This window comes from Patella vulgata, chromosome 9 (assembly GCF_932274485.2).
Source record: "Patella vulgata chromosome 9, xgPatVulg1.2, whole genome shotgun sequence".
NCBI classification, from domain to species: Eukaryota; Metazoa; Mollusca; class Gastropoda; family Patellidae; genus Patella; species Patella vulgata.
The window spans coordinates 12,281,922-12,288,873 of NC_065887.2; positions in this window are offsets into that span (position 1 = coordinate 12,281,922).

The following is a 6,952-nucleotide window of genomic DNA, read 5'->3' on the forward strand; positions in this document are numbered from 1 at the left end:
TACTTACATGGGGGAACCATGCTGAGTACGTTGTTGGGCATGCAACTTTACTTTATTAATTACAAAAAAAAACGACCCTGTCCTTCAAATGTTTGCAACTAAAATTATCGGCCTACAATACAGTACTCAGTAGGCCCAATATCAGAGAATAAAAAACAACAAGAAACCAAAAGGATTAAATGAATAAAACCTGACCCAAGAATAAAATATTTCATGGTCCTGAGTTCTAGGGTTGTGGTGCGTTTTGAAAACAAATTTCAACTACTAATTATAAGAAGTTGCTTGTCATAAGTGAAGAATTGACTGAATGAATATGAATTACATTGGAAGAGAGAGAGAGAGAGAGAGAAATGGGGTTTAACTCGACAAAAACTAGGTCATTTCGGGACTAACATATGGCTTAATTTTATTTCAATAATTCGCTTGCGCGTAGGGGTCTTTAGCAGTGGGAGGAAACCGGAGGACCCGAAGAAAACCCATGAGGTTGGACAGACGACCCTACTCCTTGTCAGTTGATTCAATGACAGGCCTTGTGATACAGCGCGCACGTGCTAAGCATTCGGCCATCCAACCCCCCTTGCATTGGATGAACTCTTCATATTTCCCCACTGATCATGTTTAATGTAGGTCCTGTGGAGTGTGGACTATGAATGGAACTTGGAAGTGTAGAGACTTAAGATTTCGCTGTAAATTTCAAATGTAAGGCCATAGAAAAACTATAGCCTGGTTCTCATACAATACATCCCAAAAATCTGATGCGGGAGTGAGGAATTTTTCTGTCTTTATTCTCACAAACATCACATCTTGGTTCTACATTTATCTATGCTGTTTATAGGTATTGATTATTATACAGTGTCATTTATGATCGTCAATAACAACACATCAGGGTTGTGGACATGATAACTGATCCTACTAGTACACTTCCAGGTCATAAGGCTTTAAAAAAACAAATATTTTTTCTATATGGCCTAAAATGTCCCTCTCTAAAAACAAATTCAAAATATAAAAGTGGTTATTTAATAATTTATTTTTTCTTATTTTTGTTTTTTTTATTTTTTCCCCCTCTGAAACTGCTTTTACCTTTACCGTCATCCAAATCTAAAATAAAAATATAATTTTAAAAAAAAGAATTTATTAGTACCATAAATCATTTTCATCATAATGCTACATACTTGCCCTAGTCATAGGAACATAATGGGGCATACTTCCTCTAGTCACAGGTATAAGTACTAGGAACATAATGCAACGTTCTTTCTCTAGTCACACGTGTAAGCACTAGGGACATAATGAGACATACTTTCTCTAGTCACAGGAACATAATGAGACATACTTTCTCTAGTATTAGGAACATAATGGGACATTCTTCCTCTAGTCACATGTGTAAGTACTAGGAACATAATGGGACATACTTTCTCTAGTCACAGGTATAAGTACTAGGAACATAATGCAACGTTCTTTCTCTAGTCACACGTGTAAGCACTAGGAACATAATGAGACATACTTTCTCTAGTCACAGGAACATAATGGGACATACTTTCTCTAGTATTAGGAACAAAATGGGACATTCTTCCTCTAGTCACATGTGTAAGTACTAGGAACATAATGAGACATACTTTCTCTAGTCACAGGAACATAATGGGACATACTTTCTCTAGTATTAGGAACAAAATGGGACATTCTTCCTCAAGTCACAGGTGTAAGTACTAGGAACATAATGGGACATACTTTCTCTAGTCTTAGAAACATAATGGGAAATTCTTCCTCAAGTCACAGGTGTAAGTACCAGGAACATAATGGGACATGTTTTCTCTAGTATTAGGAACATAATGGGACATTCTTCCTCAAGTCACAGGTGTAAGCACTAGGAACATAATGGGACATACTTTCTCTAGTATTAGGAACATAATGGGACATTCTTCCTCAAGTCACAGGTGTAAGCACCAGGAACATAATGGGGCATACTTTCTCTAGTATTAGGAACATAATGGGACATTCTTCCTCAAGTCACAGGTGTAAGTACCAGGAACATAATGGGACATACTTTCTCTAGTATTAGGAACATAATGGGACATTCTTCCTCAAGTCACAGGTGTAAGTACCAGGAACATAATGGGACATACTTTCTCTAGTATTAGGAACATAATGGTACATTTTTACTCTAGTCACAGGTGTAAGTACCAGGAACAGAAGTGAGTTTAACACCTCATCAACATGATACTTTGGTCATTTTGAAACCAACATATTATGGTATGTTTCTTTCTATGGTCATGTGTGCAAAGTGAGGGGAGGATTTTTCTTGAGACACTAACATTGCTGTCTACTCTTAATCAAAAGGGATCTTTTACGTTCACACTGTGCACATAGGAAGCACCTTCGAGGGAAGGATTTTGCTTGAGATAACAACATTTCTGTCTACTCTTAATAAAATTCCAACTGTTGTGGGATCTTTTACATTAACACTAACACTAATGTGTATTTAGATGAGCCCCGTTTTTCTGTACCATCCAAAAAACTAAGCATACTTTCCATTGTTAAGTGAGAACGGGGCTTGAAACATCATGAAAGTGCTTCTCTCTCCCCACTGGAATCAAAGCCACCGACATTATGGTCGCGAAGCCAGTGGCATACTGCTATAATATTTCAGCAATTATACTTTCTACACTTCCATCTACAAACTCACCGACTTCAGACAAATAAAATAACAGAAAACAAACCTTCTGGGTCGAACGTTGCTGGAATTCGACCATTTTTTCTGTGGTGTGGTAAGATAATACTAGTATCAATTGGGTACCATATTCCATGGTTTTTAGTATCAATCTCAGATGGACCAAGATGACTAAAATGAAGATCATAAGTACCCCTGAAAAACAACAATCAATTCAATATAAATTAAAAGATTCAGAATTTAGACCACACCAATTTGAATTTTTGGTTTTTTTGTTGCATCTTAAGAAAAATCTTGGGAAAACAAATAATCAAAAACAAAAGTTACATGTTTGCTCTTATAAAAAGAAAATTGCCAATTATCTTCATTCAACAACAACAACCAAAGTAAATGTATCTTAAGTAAATGAACTGATAAGGTCTGCTATGGGTGATATTTTGCCAGTATGATAGCATTCCACCTCATCTACATAGAATTTCCAAATGTCAGTGGTTCTTTTACATGCAAGCCAACGTATACATGGCACCCTTTTTGTTTGTTCCGTCAGAACATCTAGACACTGTTTCTTCTAAGCCCTCTCTGTGGCACCACTGACAAGAAGGAACCACACTGGAAAATCCTGAGGACATTTCTCAACCAATATATGGAAAATCCTGAAGAACTTTCTTGGCCGACAAATGAATCTAAACCTGGACCTCCTCTTCATGGTTCCTTGTATCTCATATATAAGTTACATGTAGAATGATGAGTAATGAGAAGATTAATAGCCTACCGTTTATTGCCATCTGTTGGTTGTTTTACCTGACAATTAGGATTACCAGATTCATGATATAATAAATAACCACCTTCTTCCAGACTAAAATAACAAAATCATTAAATAAATTTTTTATTAGAAATACAATAACAATGGGTGTATTTACAGTATTGACAACAATAAAAGTTCACAATGAATCATATCATGCACCAGGTCTCAAGGTGCAGAGCAATGGAACTGGAAACTAGGGTTAGGATTAGCATTATGTTTAGTACATGAGTCATTTCTGAAATAAAATGGGGTTTAACATCCTACTTTTCTGCACCAACTGGGCTAATGAAGCCGGTTATGCACCATACAGTGTGCTATGAGAGAAATGGGGCTACATGTTACTCTTATTTCAAATTCCAACTGTCAATAGTTCTGGTTAGTTTTTCTCTTTTCAACTGTAGATATTCTCATAATTAGCAACAGAATCTATAAACACTATAATTAATTCTCAACTAAATTGGGTCAATGACTTCTCTAAGAAGCTTAACGAAGCTCAGACAATAGAGAAATGAAATGAAATGGAGTTTAACGTCCCACTGTTCTGCTCCGAACTGGGCTAATGAAGACGGGCATACACCATACAGTGTGTTATGAGGGAAATTTTGCCCGGACAGCGGCACTGTGTTCTACTCTTATATTGAATCACAACTGTTAAGGGATCTTTTACATGCAAGCCAATGTGTACACAGGACCTCGGTTTTCCGCCCCATCCGAATGACTCGATAGCTGTCCTTGTCAGGCCCTCCATCCTGCATCACTGACAAGGGGGAACCACAGTGGAAAATCTGGATGAACTTAGACAATACAGGGAATATACTTCATCTACTTACTTATAAAGGTTCATAAATATATTATGTAAACTACATAATGCTGCAACAGGACTGAAAATATACAAATAAAACAAATATTTCAAAATCAAATCTATTTCAGTAACCTCTTTAATATGCAAAATTAATCCAAGCCAATATTGATGTTAATATCCCTGGCATCAAATCACAGAATAAATAAATCATATTCATTTTACCTTTTATAAAGCATTGAGCAATCAAATTAATTATAAAAGTAATATGTCTCAAAGCATTGACAGATCAAATTGCTTATCTCTGCTTCATCATCGAAATCAGTCAAGTCATTCACATAATGATCTATCCAAGTTTGAACATTCTACTTCAACTAAACCCAGAATAACAGTATTCCAAAAGGTGTAACGGACAGACATACCCAGGCTAATAGTCCCCTGCTTTCTCTGAAAGGTGGGGGATAATACGTTGAAAGTAAAAAAACCAAAAAAACTAAAGTCAACGAACATATGTTAATTTAATAATATCAAATTGTATTCAATAGTTAATGTACATATAAAGGACCTGTCACATCTAAAGAATATATATATCTTTAAAGCTGCGGATCATCATTTAAGTTTTCAAACAATACTTAATTTTTCATGGTATGATCCAAGCAAAAACATACTCAAATTTAATTAAGAAAACAAAACAAAATATTAACAGTTGATAATCTACTGACTTGGATTTAATTGAATTGAAAAATAGACCTATGAAATGATTTCATCCAACACTTATAGGTGGCTCTGGCCTGTTTGTCTGAAGAGGATGCCAAATGTTGTGAATTTTTAATTCATCATATCTTTGTAAATACTGAATGGAACTGAATCATTTAAGGACCAATAATCCTTTAATAGTAAGTTCAACTTTCACAATATTGTAGTTTGTGCAGGATTCAAAATACCCCAAATGACAATCGTCAGTTTTAAATATACAGAAGTTTAAAGAGAATAAATAATGTCTCTTTAACACTTGCATAAATTTTTTTTCAAAGAGTTGTCCACTGACAAAAAATGACGATATAAAGTGAAATAAGATATATTTAACGGAAAAAATAGATCAATTATAAATATACTTACTTAAAATGATTGGCTTGTACCAATATCTGATTTAAATCTAAACTTTCTAACATATACAATTCTGATGAAGCTGCTCCAACTCTACCTTTAAATAAAATAAATACTGTAAAATATTAAAACTAGCAGACATACAATCATACTTACTGTGGCACAGAAAGAGAGAAAGAGTCTACTTGACACAAACTAGAAGTAGTTATATGACCTGTTATATGAAGTTTCGTAACACATACAGGTCATATAAGTACTTCTCTATTATTTAATAACAACGTATGAAACAGGTCACGTTTTCAAGTTCAAGTTAACTTGAAAACGTGACCTGTATGTGTTACGAAACGTTGTTATTAAATAATAGAGAAGTAGTTATATCCATTTATACCTTGTTTGTGTTTTGTTATGAATAGTTAACCGTGCTTCTAGATGTCATTTAAAGAATTCATTAACCCAGTCAGTGTAGAGAAATAGAAGGTTAACCCCATTTCATTTCAGTTGCATGTAATTTCATTACCTCTGATTAGTCGACTGTATGGCTTGACATAACAGGATATCCATGCATTACTAGCCTCTTCTAGAGACACTTGTTCTAAACCATATTTAACTTGATATTCAACCTTCGGTACAATATGTCCCTGATAATTCTGACAGGCATCCCGTACCATTCCGTGGGATGATGTTCTTATTATCATAGATAAGCCTGAAAACTTCCATAAACTGTATGCTATCTGACCATCAATAGGTTCTTTTAAATCTGAAAATGAACAAAAAAGGACTGGCATTGAAAATCATCAAATTTAAAAAAAACCAAACAAAAAAACCAAACCAACAAAAAAACACATTTCAAATGGGTAAAGGTTCAAACTCTAAGTGGAAATAATATGGATTTAGGGTCATCGATATGAGTTACCTCCCATTAATCACAAAACAATAATAATATAAGGCTACACAAACATAAAGAGCACATTGAATGACAAAACAAAATTTGATGTACTTACAGCCAGTGGTTAATATATAAACTTTTCGGCAAGTTCACACCAATTTGATTACAATTAATTGAGCCAAATTGGTGTGCAATTGGCTAACATGTTTATAATAAATACTGGTTTCAAGTGAATACAATGTGCTCTTTGAATAAAAATTAACAAATAAATTTCAATACCTGGATAAGGATTAGGTTTTGAGTCAGTTGTAGCAGATTTACCTAGAATACTATCTAGAGGATTAACTTTTGGTAATTTCTTATTTTGTTCTTTAGTTTTCTTTGTTGTTCCTGGAATAAGCATCACATAAGAACAAATTTGAGTGTAAGTGACATATTAAGGGAAGAATTAATGATGCATTACGTAAGATATAGATTCAGAGCTGGTCATTTGTTCTATAATTGTTCAAAAATAGATAATGAAAAGGGAATATGCTAAAAATTTCTGTCAAGTTACTTTATTCTGAGCATTTGCTACATATAATTAATGACTACCTTCGTTTCCAGACAAAATGAGCTCATCACTTTGAAATTTCTGCTTGTATACAATTATTAAAATGTTCACAGCTATAGATAATTAAATTAATGAGA